Genomic DNA, 17509 nt, shown 5'->3' with positions numbered 1-17509 from the left:
TCACTATGCGGGGCACCACTGTACATCTTTTCTACTTTAATTTCCATTCCAAATAAACAAAAGAACTGAACACTGCTCTTTGATTTCCTAAAGGTGAAAATATGTTGCTTGTATAGGCTTAGCCTTTCATGGACAAGACTTCCTCCATGCTCAAATATGGATCAATTGGACTGAACTACTGAAGATTATGTAACTATTGGAAATCTATAGCTTGTTGCTATTTGGTTGTTTAGTCGTATCCTGCTCATCATGACCTCATGGACCAGAGCACGCCAGGCCCTCCTGTCTTCCACTGCCTCCCAGAGTTTGGTCACATTCATGTTGGTCGCTTCGATAACACTGTCCAACCATCGCATCCTCTGTCGTCCCCTTCTCCTCCTGCGTTCACACTTTCCCAACATCAGGGTCTTTTCCAGGGAGTCTTCTCTTCTCATGAGATGGCCAAAGTCTTGGAGCCTCAGCTTCAGGATCTGTCCTTCCACTGAGCACTCAGGGCTGATTTCCTTCGGAATGGAAATTTCCTTCAGAATGGAAAATCTATAGCTTACATGCCATCAAAAGCCTATGTTTCTTTTTAGCTCTTCTCACCATTAGTGATATGCTATGCAAGGAGTGGGGTAGCTAGTGGGATTATGCTGTAGCATTCACTTGGTATGAAAATTAAGGTACCAAAAGGATACATCGACTAGTGAGGATGATGGCTGGGATCTGAGATCTAAATTTCCTTGCTTTTAGGTTTATAGTTTAAAGAATAACATTTTAGTTTAAAACTAAGATTTTTCTCTGTAGGAAATTTCTTCTGCTATTTTAATGTAGGAATATACAGACATTAATGGTTAGAAGTCTTTTTAATGAACAACTTGAGAGAAAAAGATAAGTCATTATATGAGTAACTAAAGTAAACAGTTAATGGCAGCATAACACTTTAGATTCACTGTATAAAACGCTACTTGTCTTATGGAACAGCATCTATGTAGGGCTTCTGTCTATAAAATATTGTACCTGATTTATACACTGGTATTAATATCCTAGGGACGTGGTGGCGCTGCAGGTTAAATCACAGAAGCCTCTGTGCTGCAAGGTTGGATGACCAGCAGTCGTAAGATCAAATCCACATGACGGAGTGAGCTCCCATTGCTTGTCCCAGCTCCTGCCAACCTAGCAGTTCAAAAGTATGCAAGTACGAGTAGATAAATAGGTACTATCACAGTGGGAAGGTAACTGCGTTCTGTGTCTAGTCACGCTGGCCACGTGACCACGGAAACTGTCTTCAGACAAATATTGGCTCTACAGCTTGGAAACAGGGATGAGCACCGTGCCCTAGAGTCAGACATGACTGGACAAAATGTCAAGGAAACCTTTACTAATATCCTGTAGATTTGGTGTGGTGGATAGTGTTGGAAGAAGACTCAAGAGGCCCGGGTTCAAATCCCTTTAAGTCAGAAGTAATGTGGCAAAACATAAGAACAGTGCACTAATATCCCAATTTATTCGCAAAGGCTTTCACGTCTGGGATCTAATGGTTGTTGTGGGTTTTTCGGGCTCTTTGGACGTGTTCTGAAGGTGCTGTCCTCTGAAGATGCCAGCCACAGAGACTGCCGAAACATTAGGAAGAACAACCTTCAGAACATGGCCAAAGAGCCCAAAAAACCCACAACAACCAATATCCCAATTAATCAAAAAATGTCTCTGTGCTGAATAAATACACATATGGTTATATAAATAAATAAATGTACACATGTTTGCAATGTAAGCAAGGGGGCAATCACAGAGTAATCGGAAACCTTTTGGTCTTAAGAGCGAAGTGTAAAAATTCCAACCATGCTGCAAAGATGCTTGAGACCACAGCCTCAAGGAGATTTTTAAAACCTGAGTCATTTGAAATCACCACTCACAGACATGTACCATCAGTTTTTGAACTCTGGACTCTCGTCTACAATTTTACTGCACTATTGATGAAGGGTAGGTACATTACTCCACAAAATTGCAATTATTTTAAATAAAAAAGTTTTACCCACTCATACATTTGTCTTTTCTTTGTAAACATGTTGGCAGGTGAAAGTGCCCTCCCCATGTCTCAGCTTTAAATCATTCTCACCCACTTTAAAATAATTCAGTGGCAATTTATATTGTAGACTAGATGGGGCAGCATAACCCCTAGCTAGTGTATAAAATGATGGATTAAGATTCAGGAAGCCTGGCTTCAAATCCCTGCCTCGGCCATGGAAATTCACTGGGGGCGGAGGGCTGGAACTAGTAAAACCTCTCCTGAGACATCTCATTTACGTGGAAAGTCCTATTAGGAAGACTGTAAGATGGATGTCACTTGATAGCACACAGGATCCACACGCACAACTTTACATGCCCACTGGCTCACATGTCCTGTATGCTCCAAGTAAAGACATCTTGTTTTCAGGTATATTGCTAATCAGATCATGTGTCATGGAACAAATAGCTTTGCCTCTTGCTTTTGCTAGTGACTAGCATTGCAATAGTTTAATAATGTCAGAGCCTGTTAAAAGATATTTGTGTTCACATTTGGTTTGTGTACACAGTGCAAGATAAGCAAATTTCCTTGTTTCATACTGGGATGGTACTCTAACGTTTTTTATAGAAGGCCAGTTTTTATAGAAGGCCAGTGCAAGATAAGCAAATTTCCTTGTTTCATACTGGGATGGTACTCTAACGTTTTTTATAGAAGGCCAGTCCATAGTTAGAGTGCTCCTTGTTTGTCTGTTTGTTTATTTCATTTCATTTTTTCTCTAAAGAGCTCAAGATAATATGCATGGTATATTTGCATATTCTATTTTATTTTATTTATCCCACCTTTTTTGAAGGCAGCCCAAGACAGTGTACATGGCCCCTTCTCTGGCATGTTATTATCACCACAACCCTGTAAGGTAAGCTAGGCTAATAAAAAGTCCTGATCCACAGTCATCCAGTGAGCTTCTCTGGAGATTTGTATGGGTTTCCCTTAATCCTTGTGCAAAACATTGACCAATCTGGCTGCAGTCCTGTGTTGAGTTACTGTGCAGTAACTGAACACAATGGAATTTTCTTCTGAGTAGACATTATATTATTGCATGGAATACTCTACTGCATCTCTGTACGGTGCATGTGAATTCCATTCTGTAGTTTTGTCCAAGGGTTGTTATAAACAAAACTCTACTGAAAACACAGACAGTGCAGAACTTGACAGATGAAAGGAGGGAAGATGCATGACAAAATCCAATCAGAGAAATGATCTTGTTAAGAAATGTGTGTTAGTTCTTCAAAGTGAGGTCATAAAACTAATGGAACCATGTGACTGGTTTGGGAGAAATTGGCATGTTTGCCTTATTTGGTGGTTTCTTATGAAAGTATATGCTTTTCCCAAGAGTCATGTTATAACCACTTGTCTTAGAGGAACTTCTCCTTTTCTAATCCCCTGGTGAAGAAGATCTTTTTCAAATCAGGGGTGGACAAGCCCCCCTCTCTAAATATGTGTAGCTAAGTGGGTTGGGGCACCTGCCTGCATGGCCAGGAGATCAAATCCTGGCTTTGTTTCCTGGGAGATTGGCCATCTGAAATCAGCTGGAGTATGGCAGGGGAAGCTGATGGCGTTACATGCCTTTCCTCCTGTGCAGCCTTGAGCAAGGTGAGTCATTCTAGAGCACCACGAGTGGGAGGAACTGACTAGTAAACCACTTTGAGTACTGTACACTTACTAGAAGACTCTGGAAGCCCATGTCCAACACACCGAACAATACAGCTTGAGTCCTGTGTTGAGTTACAGTAAGCTCTTCTTTTTAATGATGTAAGCTGCCTTGGGTCCTTTTTAAGGAGAAAGTCGGGATAAAAATATTTTAAATCAATCAATCCATTTGTCTTAACAAATAGATCCAGCTGAATGTAGTCATAGTGGAAATATTCAGGGCTATCGCAGATGCATCCAGTAGCACAAGGGTGCTTCATGAAACTTAAGATTTCAATTCTGTGAAAGCAAATCTGCTACTGTAGTTTTTTTGGAACTTCCCTTTTTGTGTCGTTTTAGACACAGCACAAACACATGATCTGTTACAGAATTATGGAACTTCTGCTTCCAGTTTCAGTCAATGAAATGAATGAATGAGTAAAATAATGTGTCAGGAAAGATCCATTGTGTCAACTTAATAAAGGTTTTAAAAAAGATGATGCTTGCACTATAATCGTTGCCAACTTTCTACAGGGTAAACCACTGAATTCTGTGCTGTTTATTGCCAGATAGAAGTGCACTGAACTTCCTCACCAAATTAAGTTCATTCCAGACAATGTTTACTGCCCATCATAATGCACCTTACAGGAGGGCTACTACAACCTACTGTATAAAGATTGATAAACATGGTTTTACTTGTCTGCAGTTTACTGCAGGCCTGTATACAGCGGCATTCCCCTTGTGGTCTTTGTCCCTCCTCCTTGTATTTTGAATATAGGGTTCTCTCATATCTGCAGTTTCTGGCATCCATAGCAGATCTAATTATGAGAACTAATCCCCTGCAGATATGGGGGCAGGGTTCCTACTGTACTTTTCTTTTTGCTATAATAGGATCTGGGGGCATGATGAGTACTTCAACAATTTTTGTTCTTGGGAAATTTCACTGTCTTGCCAGGCTGAGATTCTGTGCTATTACTGTTGAGTACTATTGTTTTCTTTGCTTCTCACAAAAAACAAAACAATAACCTTGTTTTCTGTCCCCTCCCCCTTTCTATCTATTTTTGCCTAGAAACAAGAAACTGCCGAATTCTGCACAATTCACTGCCCTTTCAGGTGAATCTTGCACAGGAACATGCCATTTTGCAAACAAAATATAATTAGCTTGTGCAGCTTGCCACTTTTGCCCTTTCCAGGTGAATGTTCTATCTAGACGAAAGATGCCATTATGCGCAGCGATGTTAATAATCTCCATGCAGCATGGCATTTCTTTTGGAAAGAATGACCATAAAACTTCCAGGAAATCCTGTGAGATTTCCTGCAAAAATTTTTTTCCTTTGAGGGGGGAAGTCACACAGAGAGGTCTCACCATAAGGAGTGAAGAGAACATCCAGGCCTGCAGTTTCACGCCCAAGAATGAGAGAAAACAAAATTCACATCCTTATTAGTTTCCATCACACGACTGGGTGATGATTTGATCTATGTAATTTCAAAAGGAAGCACAAAAACTGTTGCCAGATAGATAGATGTTGGGAGTTCATATGTGGCAGAAACAATAACTATGTATTTTTTTTATTCATCAGCTATATTTCTATTCTGCCTTTTTTTTAATGAGCTCAAGGCAGCCCACATGGTTCTCTCCGGCCCCAATGTTATCCTCTTGTGAACTGTGTGATGTAGGTCAAACGAAGAGAGAGTGACTTGTCCAAGGTTACTCATTGAGTTTCATGGCCAAGGGGTGACTTGAACCCAGGCATTCCGAGTGCTAATTTGACACTTTAGCCACTACATCGCACTGGCTCTCAGTTCTTTGGGCAGCCCAAAATTACTGGGGCAGAAGACAGTTGGGATCTATAATTAGATCTCTGGGAGATCTTCAGTCACTTGGTAAAGGTTTCTGTCTTTGAATGACTGGCAACAAAGTAGCTTTCCCCACCTATATCAGTGCCCCAATAAAGAAAACCTGCGGTAACCTGGCATGGGAGGAGTTTTTTTTTTTCCTGTCTTGTCTTTTGTTTGCATGAAAAGATTATGTGAGCAATTCAGTTCTGGTGATGAAAATAAACTCCTGAACTGAGAATGTGAACAAAGTTACCCTGGCTCTTTGATTTCAAGCACACACCCTTTCTTTTGCACCTGTGTTGTGGGATTCAAGTAGAATACAAAGTAGGTTCGACAAACCTGGAACACAGACACACCAATCTAAAGGAAAGTACTACTAGTCTACGTATTTCCAGCCACAATATGTGGGTGCAATCACTTGGAAATGTAGCTCGTATTTTGGAGTGTCATGGCCTGGTGAGAACTATTTTCTAATGATCGGGGTCATCATGAACTAGCCTATCCCTGCTCTGTATCCGATCTGGATCCGTTTTGCTCCACTGGCCACGATCTGGGCTGGAGTGATTCCTCTATGCATGGAAGACTTGCTTTATGGAAGATCACTCTCAGTGAAGCAATCCTTTCCAACCTGACCAGACCTGATACTCTATTGCCGTCTGCTCTAGTTCTTAGTACCGGTAATTACCACTGTTATCTCAGCACTGTGGCCTCAGTAACATTAGTAGTAGTGACAAGAAACAAACTTTTCAATTACTAATGCAAATACTAAAATCAAGGTTGTTTAAGAGAATGTTATACTGTTATTTCCAGGGCATTTATAAGTGCTAAAATGAAGCTTTAGGGTGAGCAATATGTGAACTACTAGGTGTCTTTCTGAAAGCAACCTACGTTATTGGAAGCATGTAGGAGAACGCTAAAAGGTCAACTATGCTGGTGGTCGTTTTGCCCCCTGGAGGAGTATGGTTTGTGCTTGTACAAGTTGGACGTGGAAGAAAGAAAGAAAGAAAGAAAGAAAGAAAGAAAAAGATGTCTCTGTGGCAAATGTGCACATTTGGGGAAGTTTTAATTGTTTATTCTTTAAATATAAGACAACGCTGAGGCAAAAGGGAACATTTGTTTCTTACATTCCCAAGTTTAGAATTATCATCCTCATCATCAAAAACAACAACAATATTAATTTCAACTGTGGCACAAGATGACATAAAATTTTAAAAAATCAAAATAAATGAAAAATGTATAGTCCTCCAAAATGAAGGTGTGGAGCCTATTGACCAATTTAATTGCCCTGGAATTTGGTTGAGTAAATAATGGCAGCACAACCATGCAATAAAAGTCAGCAAGAGATGCCTCAAAGTAGCATCCTTAAAGAGAAGAATCAAAGTTACAACAAATACTTAACAGTGGCTTTGAAAATGTGCATTGCATGTGCCATGTATTATCTGGTTCGCTGTATATACCATGGAGTCATGAACTTTATCACAGTTTAACATGCAAAAGGAAGAAACATTTCAGATATGCATTTCTCTTCATCCAAACCACTGTAAGAGCACTGGTATACATTAGGTTTTTCACATGTATCTGTTCCTATTTGCAGAAAGCAGAATCCATTCCTTAGGCTTCATGGTATGTGTTTGTTCTGTACTGTCAAGTCAGAACCAACTTATAGTGACCCTAATAGGGCTTTCAAGGTAAGTGAGATATTTAAGGAGTGGTTCTATCACTATTGCTCCCCTAGTGAGTTTCCATGATCAAGTCGGGATATGAACTTTGTTCTTCAGAGCAGTGTGGGTTGCAAGCACTTCGGCAAGGCTACCCCCCCACCTGTTTCTGCTACCACACTTCCATCCAGGCCTACTCGGACACCAAGCCTAGAAGAGAAACCGAGCAGACTTGAAGCTCCTTGTGAATCCCCAGCCCCCTCTGTGACATCACCCCCTCTGTGACTATCCCACCCCCTCCGTGATCCCCACCCTTTCACAACTACCCCAGCCCTCCATGCCCCCCCCTACTTGCTCCTGCTACTGCGCTGCCTTCCAGGCTTGTGCAGACAGCAGGCCTGGAAGAGAAGCTGAGCATCTATGACCCCCCTAAAATCCACTCCCCCCCATGACCGCCCTAAAATCCACTCCCCCCTATGACCCTCATTTCCCTCCATGACCCCCCCCACCTGCTTCTGCTGCCGTGCTACACAGACAACGGGCCTGGAAGGGAAGCTGAGCAGGCCTGACACCCCCCCCCCGTGTGAACACCCCTCCTCGGTGATTCCCTACCCACCCCTCCCTGCTCCTGAGACTGCCCTTCCCCAGTGGCCCCTGCCTCTCTGCAGGCCTGCCTGTCAGCTGGGCGGTGGGTGAGTGGCAGAGGCAGCAGGCCCTTGGCTCCTGGAAGGGAAGCTCAGTCTCCTGCCTCTGAAGATAGCCACTGCCGCCCCCAAGGAGAAGGTACTTTGCGGCTCCTAAAAATTATGCACTTGGGGAGACTGCCCCTGTGCCCCCCCATGCTACATTATTGCTCTAGAGTTGTAGTCCATCACTCTGTCCACGGCGCCATGCTGGGAATCTAGGCTTCCTGGAAATGCCCCAAATTTAGAAATGTTTTCCTGAGATGGGAAATGTCAAGGTTTTTTTACTACAATGTGGCCATGCTGAATTGGGTATTCTGTGAGTTACAGTCCACAAATGTAACTTATTCTATCTGGTGTTTTCACATTAACTATAAGTAGAAAGTTACTACAACTTCCAGGATCCAGCTGGCCATACTAGCTGGGGATACCAGGCATTTCAGTACAAAAATGTTGTTTTTCTAAGCTTGCTCATTTAAATCATCTGAAGTATTTGTCTTTGCTGCTGCACATGTACCCTGATTTTGGTAACCTCTCTATGAGTGATATCTAGAGACCATGCATTTTTAGAAATGGAACTGGGTGATGTTTTGGCTTTTTCCAATATTATAGTTCTCATTTATTTAAATAGTTCAAATTTAGGACATTTTTACATAATTCTGAAAATGTGTGAGAAACCCTAGCGGATTTGGTGATTTCAGCTAAATAAGGAGAATAAATAGTGATTTTCAAGTCAGAGGCCTTTGCTGAGTATGGCTGAACGTGATGCTATTGTGAAGTACTAGTCTTTGATGTCAGTGTACTTCTGCTGGTCAAAATACTGTATTAAAAGATAAGATTGATTAAAGGATCTCTTTGCCACCCACACAATTCTATAATATATTTTGCAGATAGCTTTGCTATATACTGCATGTTTAAAGTCAGAAGTTCTTCACTTTGTTGTAAACAGAGTTTGAGGAAATTCTGCAGTTAACCAACTGTGGTAAAGCTATTCTTCTGGGGCTTTTTCAACATTTAACTCCCGAGGAGAGGAAGCTCTGTATGGAAATGAATCATACTGTTGCTTTATTTAGAAAAGAGCAAATGAATAATGTATAGTTTTTCTTTACTGTCTCCTTCATTGTACAGAAAGAAGCAGAAGAAGAAACCTTATATTCTCCCTTGGTTCCAGCTGAATCCCTGGGTCAAAGCTGGCCAAGACGCAGCACCAGGTGGCACAACACACCCATTCCACACTGGCACAACTTGCCTGCACAGAAGCTGTGGCAGCTGCCCCAGAGAGCCGGTCTTCTGTCGGCTCAGTGCTGAGCTGGCAATTCTAATGAAAATGGCTTCCCTGGGACAGTAGGTTCACCACCAAAGGGTGACACTCCCTGGGAAGCCCTTAGGGAAGTTCTGCACGGATACCACTTTGTGCAATGAACTTCTTGCATAGACTTTGCTGTGCCTCGACTTGTGATTTCACAGAGTTAGAGATCCCACAATGGACAAGACATCGCATACTCTGTCTAATCTGGCTGTATGATGCCATCATTCAAGGTAACTGCAGCAGTGTGTAAGCAAAGATGTTGGCACAGAGTGCTGAAAGTGTTTTCCTTCTAGCTCTTGTTCCTTTTCTGATTGAGGCTGGATGTCATCTGGACCGGAGTGACTTCAGATGTAGCAGCATCTGTCATAATGTATAATGATCTCCAACCACATTGATCGCCAACATTATTCAGCTCTGTTCTCTTTTTTTTCTGCATTTCTTTCCCCATTTTTTAAAAAAATCAATGATCAGCCGGCACAAGGTGTACTTTTCATTATGAGTTTTATATTTTCTTGGTCTTTTACTCATTCATCTTAGTACTTCCTAGGTCACTGTCTTGATCCAAAAAATTGTTAACACAGTGCAATAATATTTTTGTGCTTTAGTCCCATTTATTTCATGCATACATCCCTTCCTTTCTATTATTTCAAATTTTTAAAAAATCATTGCTTCAAACACTGAGGTACAATGGGATTTCTGTTCTAGTACATCCTCAATCTTGGCTCCGGCTATTTACCTACTGGGATTAAAAACTTTACACAGATGCTGAAAGGACATGAAGAAGATGTGTTCCTGCACTAGCCTGGGAGTAAATGCAGAACAGGCCATACTTTCCACAACAGTTTGTAGGACACAAACAAAGATATTAACAAGCTTAATGATACTTGTTCACAAACAGCCCTAGAAGGGTGTCTTCAGAAGGCTTGGAAACACAAAACTGTAATGTGCCTGGAAGGACATTTCCCTCTGTCAAGAAAGAAAAAACGCTGGTTTAGAGTCCCAGTATCTGACCACAGAGGTTACTCCACTGCCCATGGAATTTATTATGCCTTCAGTGGCTCAGTGGTTTAGGTATTGGTTGGGAGTTTGATTTCCCACTATGCCTCCTTGACAGTGGCTGGATCTATAGGGGCCCTTCCAGCTCTACAGTTCTTTCCAATCACATCTCTACGAAGTGATTAGGAAGAACAACCTGTTTAAAGCCTTGGAAGTTTTAAACTGAAGTCTGTTCTGGTTTGCAGTTCTAGAAGGTTTTCCATGGACTAAGAGTTCAACTTTGCAGAACAGGAAGAAGGTTTAAGATGGAAACAAAGTGGTTTAGAGATTGGGTTTGCGTGGAAAAAGATCTCAGGTTAGGTTATACGTTTTGTGCTGGGGCAAATTGGGAGGACTTGTGTTGCTTTCTCTTCCCCAAATACACCAACTTGGGCATGATTATACAGTACTATGAGGTTGGGAATCGGGAAATGGATCAGGCACTTTGAAATTGGTTTAAAGTCATGTGGTAGCCATGTGGTTTTTGGGGTGATGTCTGCATCCTCTTGGGAAAACTTTTAATCTGTTTTTAAACTGTGTTGTGTATTGGTCAAGGACACTACAGAGGCTTTAAAAATTGTTGCATCTGAGGCCACCTGAGCTGCGTGCCCACCTGTCCTTGTGCTACTGTCTCTCACAACCACTCACCACTGCTGCTATGGTGTTATTTTTAATATTTGTTTTAATTTTTATTTCTTTCAAATTTAAACAGCTCTTGTCTGGTATTACAGACAGAAAAAATGGAGATACACACACAGAGACAAACGCACACACAGGGTGGAGAAGGAGAGGGAGGAACAGGGACTGGCAAGAGGAAAGGCATATCAGTGAGTGTTAAAGAGAAATTGACCAAAAATTTGTTAGGCCTGGCATCATCTAGGCCTGTGAAGGAGGGCGTGCTTTCCCCCGCCAGTGTTCTTCTCTCTGCTGGTTCTCTTTTCTGATTTCTTAAAAACCTAAGCTATACTCCATGTTTGCCTTGTGGCACAAGCCAATCCTTTCCTCATTCCTCCAGTTTTGATTTGCGATCAGGAGGAATGAAGGGCAGGAGAGCGCAAAGAGGCTCTGACAAAGGCAAGCGCATGAGCCAAAACAATTCAAAATAAATCACATTCACAATTGAGTTAAATTAAACACCCCGACTCCTGGTGGTTTAAAATACTTCACTTTCTGAACAAAAAACCAAGCTTCCCAGCCAAAAAAATTTTCATGTTTAGCTGATTTCATGTGTGCTAAACCTGATGCAAACCCAGGAGTATTTCAACATGTAACTGAACCCTTAGTTATCCTTTATTCAGGAAGATACCACTCTTGTGCTTAAACAAAACAAAGATAATAAGGCTAACAAAACATCTTAATTGTTTAACATTTGCCCATCTCTGTTCTAGTATGAAGAGAAAGTCTATCCTTTTTTCCTGTATCATGCATAATCTCATTTGCTTTTCTCCTCACTTCTCACCTTTTTTTTTCATAAGCTAAAACGCTCCAAACAAAGGTTCTCCAGTCCCCTGATCACTTTGCAGACCCTTTCTGTAAAGGACGGATGGGCAATGATGCTACTCTCGTAGCACCACTGAGTACAGAGGGAGTGGTAGTCCAAAAACGTATGGAGTGGCACATGGTGCCCAATTGTGCTGGAAAGCTTGACGGAACTGGCAGCAGCCCTCTTGTCTTGGCCTGCTACTTCCTACTGATCTTCCACAATTCCATGGACCTACTATGGCTCCAGAGAGATGGAGAGAGAAGCCACTACAAAATATGATGAGAAGTATTTGTACACATTCTGTGAAATTACCTTCTTTTTCTTGAGGAAGAAAACTCAGAACAAAATATTCTGAGATGTTTTCTCTCAATTCTAGCATTTGCCATGTTGGAAGAAGCTAAATGTGAAGAGATGCTTTACAATATGAAGCTATTAAAACATTATTTTGAAAGCTAGCAGCTTTGCTGACGATAGAGTTATGTCTAATTTGATAAGAAAATGTTTTAATTCAAACTGAAAGTGATATGCAGTTATTAAATCTAATGTATCTGCAGGGATTTGATGGTAATCTAATTTGTTTATTGTATACAAATTCTGGACAGGCCAGCCTGAGTGGGAGGCAGAGAATCTTTCATGCATGTAAGCCTAAAGTCAGTTAAGTGGGCGTAACCTAAAAGATTACATTTATACTCTTGCTTTAGTTTGACAAAAGCCAGGGAATCACCGAGGAGGAAAAGATACCTGTCTTTGGTCTTCATGGCTTTGGTTATTTGCATGCTCTCTTTGAAGATGTGTTCTGAGCTTTCATTGATCAAGCCCAGCACAAATCAACATCGCTCAGCAAGCACTAGGCAACCTGGAATGTCTCTGGAAAACAAAACAGTCATATTAATCTTTTCAGATGTAAGAACCAGGCTGGGCACTTGTTCTGCATGTCCGAGAGGGGTCAAGGTGAATAATGTGGTTAAAATGTGTGCTTTGCTCCAGTAAATGCTAAATATAAAGCACTATCTGCAAATCACCTCTCAAAATCATCCACACTATTTTTGGGTAGAGAAACTGGGGAGAACCATTTCACCATTTTTCTTCAGAAGATGTGGAAATTCTCTGCTGTTCTTAAGTGTGAGGATTCACCCTTGCTAATAGTTGTAGAACAACAACTCCCGCCCTCCCGCCCTCCCTTCCTAGTTGACAAGTTGACCACTATTTTGTATTCTCCCATTATGTTCCAAAATTATACGTGGACAACAAGGAGCAGGAAAGGGGGACTGGGAAGCTATGAATGGAATAGCCAATATTTGGAGAACATTCTGCAAATTTTCTTCTAATTTCTTGAAGGGATACTATGATAAAACACAAACATATTGGAAAGATTAGTAGTAAATGTCTTTGGAAAGATTGTGGCTCGGCTGTATAAACTGGGCAACAGTTTCAATAGTGCTGAAACTGGGAAGGATAGAAGGAGAAGCACTAAGCAAAAGAAACCCAAGCTCCTTTGATGCATGTTTAAAATCATTATCTATATGGGAGTAGGTTAACAGGTAGTCCACAGTTTTTATTAGATATTCAATGTCGCTGTATTGTATATTCTCTTTCCTACAGTCAGGCCATAAACCCTATAATTACCAGGAGGTGTATTTGACAGAATATGCTTTTCTGCTTCACCAAATGTCTTTGGCCACCTCTGGATAAACAATTGTGCTAGCTATGATCCAACCAAAGTTCAATATTTTGATTTCTGATCAGTGTCAGTAGTAGATTATAAGCTTACCTCTGGCTGGAGTACACTCTCCCCCCCCCATTATTTTTTTTAACCAAAACATGATAGACCTCAAGTCTTAACAGGTCATTTCCTCTCTGGACCTATAGAGAGAGTTCAGCTGCTATCTTATATGAGCCTGTCCCAACCCGACACTCCAGATGCATTGGATTTAAACCCATTATCCCACTAACCATGCTAGCTGAGGATGGAACTTTTCATTCTTTCTGCTACTAATGTCTCAGAGTGAGTTACTGAGACTGTAACTGCCAGTTGATAGAAAAGGGGGTGGACTAATCTGAGGAATTTGTGAAGGATGAGGAAAGATACGGCCCTGTACACCTGGAAGCTGCTCAACAAACCTAACAGAAAATAAGTCCCAGTGCTCTCAGTGAGCCTTATTTAAGAGTATTAAAACAGCCCTGCCAGATCAAGTTGAAGGATTATGTAGACAAGTGTTCTATTCCCCCTGTGGCAAATCAGATATCTGTGGAAAGCAAACAGGCAGGACATCAGGGCCATAGCAATCTCCCATGTTTCTAGCATGTGATATTGCAGGAGACAACATGTAACCATCATAACCCTATGGGGCTTTGCTAATTTGTTATCCTGAAGAGCTGACATTGGCCTTCTCAAAATGGAGGTGTTGGTAATGGTGAGCAAATCTGCATCCAGTACTGAAAGACTTCCCTGGAACTTGAAAAATTGCCAGAAAAACTTTGTGGGTTTCTTTTCTATCAGTGAAATTCTATTGACCCATAACTTCCAATCAACATCATTTTAAGTAACTGCCTCAGCTCTAATTTACTGTGAAAGAGCTCTGGACTAGGATGGCCAGAGGATGTAAAAATTAGCAAGGCTCCGATAGCTTTCATAGTTGAGTAAAACAGGAAGTTTCACTTATCAAAATACCCTTTTCTGTACAACCTCTGGAAATTCCTTTTTCTGCACGGTCCTGTTGTCTTTTGCATTTTGTGGTCAGCCTGGTCTGAACTGAAATGGGATTTTTTGGGGGGAGAAGGGGGTTGGCTGAAGCGTAGCAAGAAGCAGAGGGCAGGTTAGTAACTGATTTACCTTTACTGAGCAATAGCAGCTAACATGGTTAAAATAGCTTTGTTTGTTTTTGGATAATTCCAAAGAGTGGCCCTTTGCATTTCTATGCAGGAGAAAATCCCATTGACCCAGGCGAGTAAATATGTTTGTTTAAAATACTTATAAAAAATAATAATTGTGTGCCTTTCCAGGGTTTTCTAGATAGACAATACTCAGAAGTGGCTTACTGTTCCCTTCTTCTGGTAGAATCCTGGGTATGTGCAGCTTGCCCAAGGCTGGCTCTTCCGGGAGACGTAAGTGAGGGATTGAGTTCCCACCTTCTCGTTCCACAGCCAGGTATCTTACTCATTTAAGCTATCCAGTCAACCTAAACATTTATAGCCTACCCTGTACTGCAAGATCTCAGGGAAGAATATGGAGCCATATAAAACAATTTAAAAACATACATTTTAAAAAACAATTTAAAATTAAAGAGCTTCAAACACAGAAATTCAAGATATTAAAACACTAAAACCTTTGCTTTAAAATATGTGCAGGCTAAGATCCTCATCCCCAAAGGCTCTAATAAATAAGCATGTTTGACTTGGTGTTGAAATGATGCCATTGTCACTGTCAGTCAAGTCCACAAAGGGAAGGCATCCCACAGTGAGAAATAGGGTTAATGTTAAAAGGGAAAGTGGGATTGAGGGAAGAAAACTATGCAAGATCCCTTCAGGGAGAAGTGTGCCACCAAGTTAAGTTCAATATATCTTACAACTCCTTAGTGATATTTAACTTTCTTTTCATTAATTCATAGTGCCTGTACCAGAATATGATATTGACTCTTGTTCTAAGGTGGCTGACTCACTCACTAGACGATGCCAAGGTTTGCTTAGAGCTTTACTGAACACAAGTGCAGGAGATGAACTTTGGCAATGACTGAGGCTCTTTGGTAGCAAGAGATACTCAAATGACTCCTATGTTTCTCCTTAGCCCAATCATATGCATTGTTTTTGCCCTAAATGAATATCACTTCCATATCAGGTACATCCTTACGTGATGGACTTAGAGAATGGACAGGGAAGATGTGGTCCTCCAGATATTGTTCACCTGCACCTCTCATCATTCCCAGCCAGCATAGCCAATGGGAAGGGATGATGGGAGCTGCAGTCAAACAACATCTGAAGGACTGATGTGAAGGGACTGGAGGCTAGAAAAGTGGGTCCCCCCCCCGGCTTTGGTGGCTGAAGGATTCTGAGAGTTACAGGCAGAAATTTGGGTTGGGTAATATTTTTAATGGATCACTTAAAACCTATAAACACAGTGAGCCTCCAAGTCCTCCAGAATTCTTTCTTAGGCATAGATGTTATAGAATTAGAGTAACTGGGGAAGAAATAAAAAAGTTTACAAAAAAATTGTATCTAGATGTAGTAGCCATGGTATTTGAAACCAAATCCCTGGCAAACTCTAATTGGTAGTTACACCTAGTGTTCACATGAGACGGACTCCTCACTGAAGAGCAACCTAATGGAAAATTCTAATCCTCTGGCAGTGGACCCTGTTGTACACCTTTGGATTTTTGGTTTAATTTCTCTAGCTGTACAGCAGAAGTTCAGGGATTCACAGAGCAGAATAGCTTCTGATTCCCCAGATTAGTCCATCCCCTTTTCTCAACAACTGACACTTCCTATCTCAACAACTCACTCTAAGATATTAATAGTAGAAAGAATAAGAAGTTTAATTGCCCACAATCGAACAGATCAAACAGCAAGCTGACAATTATGACTGTTTGAAGAGCAGGCCTAAACAGAGGGATAGAACACCAAGCAAAGAGGCAAAGCTCTCCTTGAATTCAGAGGCAGGGAAGGAATAATTGGTTAGTCCTGAATAAATTGAGAGTCACCTTAGCCCAGAAAGGGCCTTCCCAGCCACACCCAATAAAGGCAACATGCAAGCTTGTAAAAAAAACTGCAACAGAACCAGACCCCAGGCAGATGACTTTTCCAGCCTTTGCAAATTACACATGGTGTTAATCACATCACTCTGACTTCGTACAAGACTTTGAGGAGGAGGAATAGAAAGCATGGAGACACAATATAGATCAGGTTCAGAACCCTAGGATTGAAGGGAGGGCTTTAACCATTTGGCCGCTCTTGTGGGCCTGATTTTGGTCAGGCGGGGGTTATGCTTGCAATTTACAATTTGCTCTTCAAAACAAACAAACAAACCCTCTGTTAAAGCAGAGTCCAAGTAGCTGCAGGGTATTTGGATCAAGAATGATGCCTGGTTCAAGTTCTGGAGTTTCCAACAACATAAGAGTTTAGCAAGTTCCTATCACTGACATTTGCAAATGTGTAACATGTTGCCAACATGGAGGATTTAACAATTAAGACAATTTTTGTTATGTTCAATTTTTCAGTAAATGAGAGCACTTAGGAACTTTTCCGAGCATAGGGGTTGTTATTGACTCATTATTACCATAATGTTTGACAAGTCCAGCCACTGTTGTTGAGTGGAAGACGTGCCAAAGCCAAATTCACCTACACTTTTTAGTTTCATAGCAGAGTGGGCAGATTGCTAAGATTCTGTCATAACAGTATTAGTATTAGCTGCTGACATTAAAAAGACCCTGTCTGCTGTGGGATTCTAGTAACTGAGCTTGTGCAAAGGCAGAATGAGGACAACAAATGATATTTTTATTGGTGGTAGGGTCTGTCAGAATCATATCCATTGGAACAAATTAGATCCAGTTTAAAAAACTAAATCGACTGGGTTGGATATACATTTAGTGGTACGTACTGATTAGTCAGAGTGGGGTGAGGACATGTGAGCACTGAGAGCCACAGGAATCCACCTCTTCCCTGTATTCAAATCTTGGTTTGGTTTCTTGGGGGGGGGGGGCTTGCCATACATATGATTGAGAGCAAAGTGGAGAGGGGTGCTGCTGCTGCACTGCCAAAATTGTGGAGTCCTAGAAATGGGCAGGAGTGGAACCATTTCCTAGGGGCCACATGTTGTGCACGTCTGGATTAGACCCA

The 17509-nt window shown here is 41.4% G+C and overlaps 1 long non-coding RNA gene across 1 annotated transcript; it reads left to right on the top strand.

Moving 5' to 3' along the window:
- The first annotated feature begins 2664 nt into the window (after positions 1 to 2664).
- Positions 2665 to 16439, top strand: LOC144585918 (uncharacterized). Its single transcript, XR_013540543.1, has 4 exons — positions 2665 to 3774; positions 4743 to 4786; positions 7107 to 7200; positions 8982 to 16439. It is a non-coding gene; the product is annotated as an uncharacterized LOC144585918 (long non-coding RNA).
- Positions 16440 to 17509: the final 1070 nt, after the last annotated feature.

The sequence above is a fragment of the Pogona vitticeps genome, chromosome 1, assembly GCF_051106095.1.
Source record: "Pogona vitticeps strain Pit_001003342236 chromosome 1, PviZW2.1, whole genome shotgun sequence".
Classification (NCBI taxonomy): Eukaryota; Metazoa; Chordata; class Lepidosauria; order Squamata; family Agamidae; genus Pogona; species Pogona vitticeps.
This window is presented reverse-complemented; position numbering and strand designations above follow the sequence as displayed.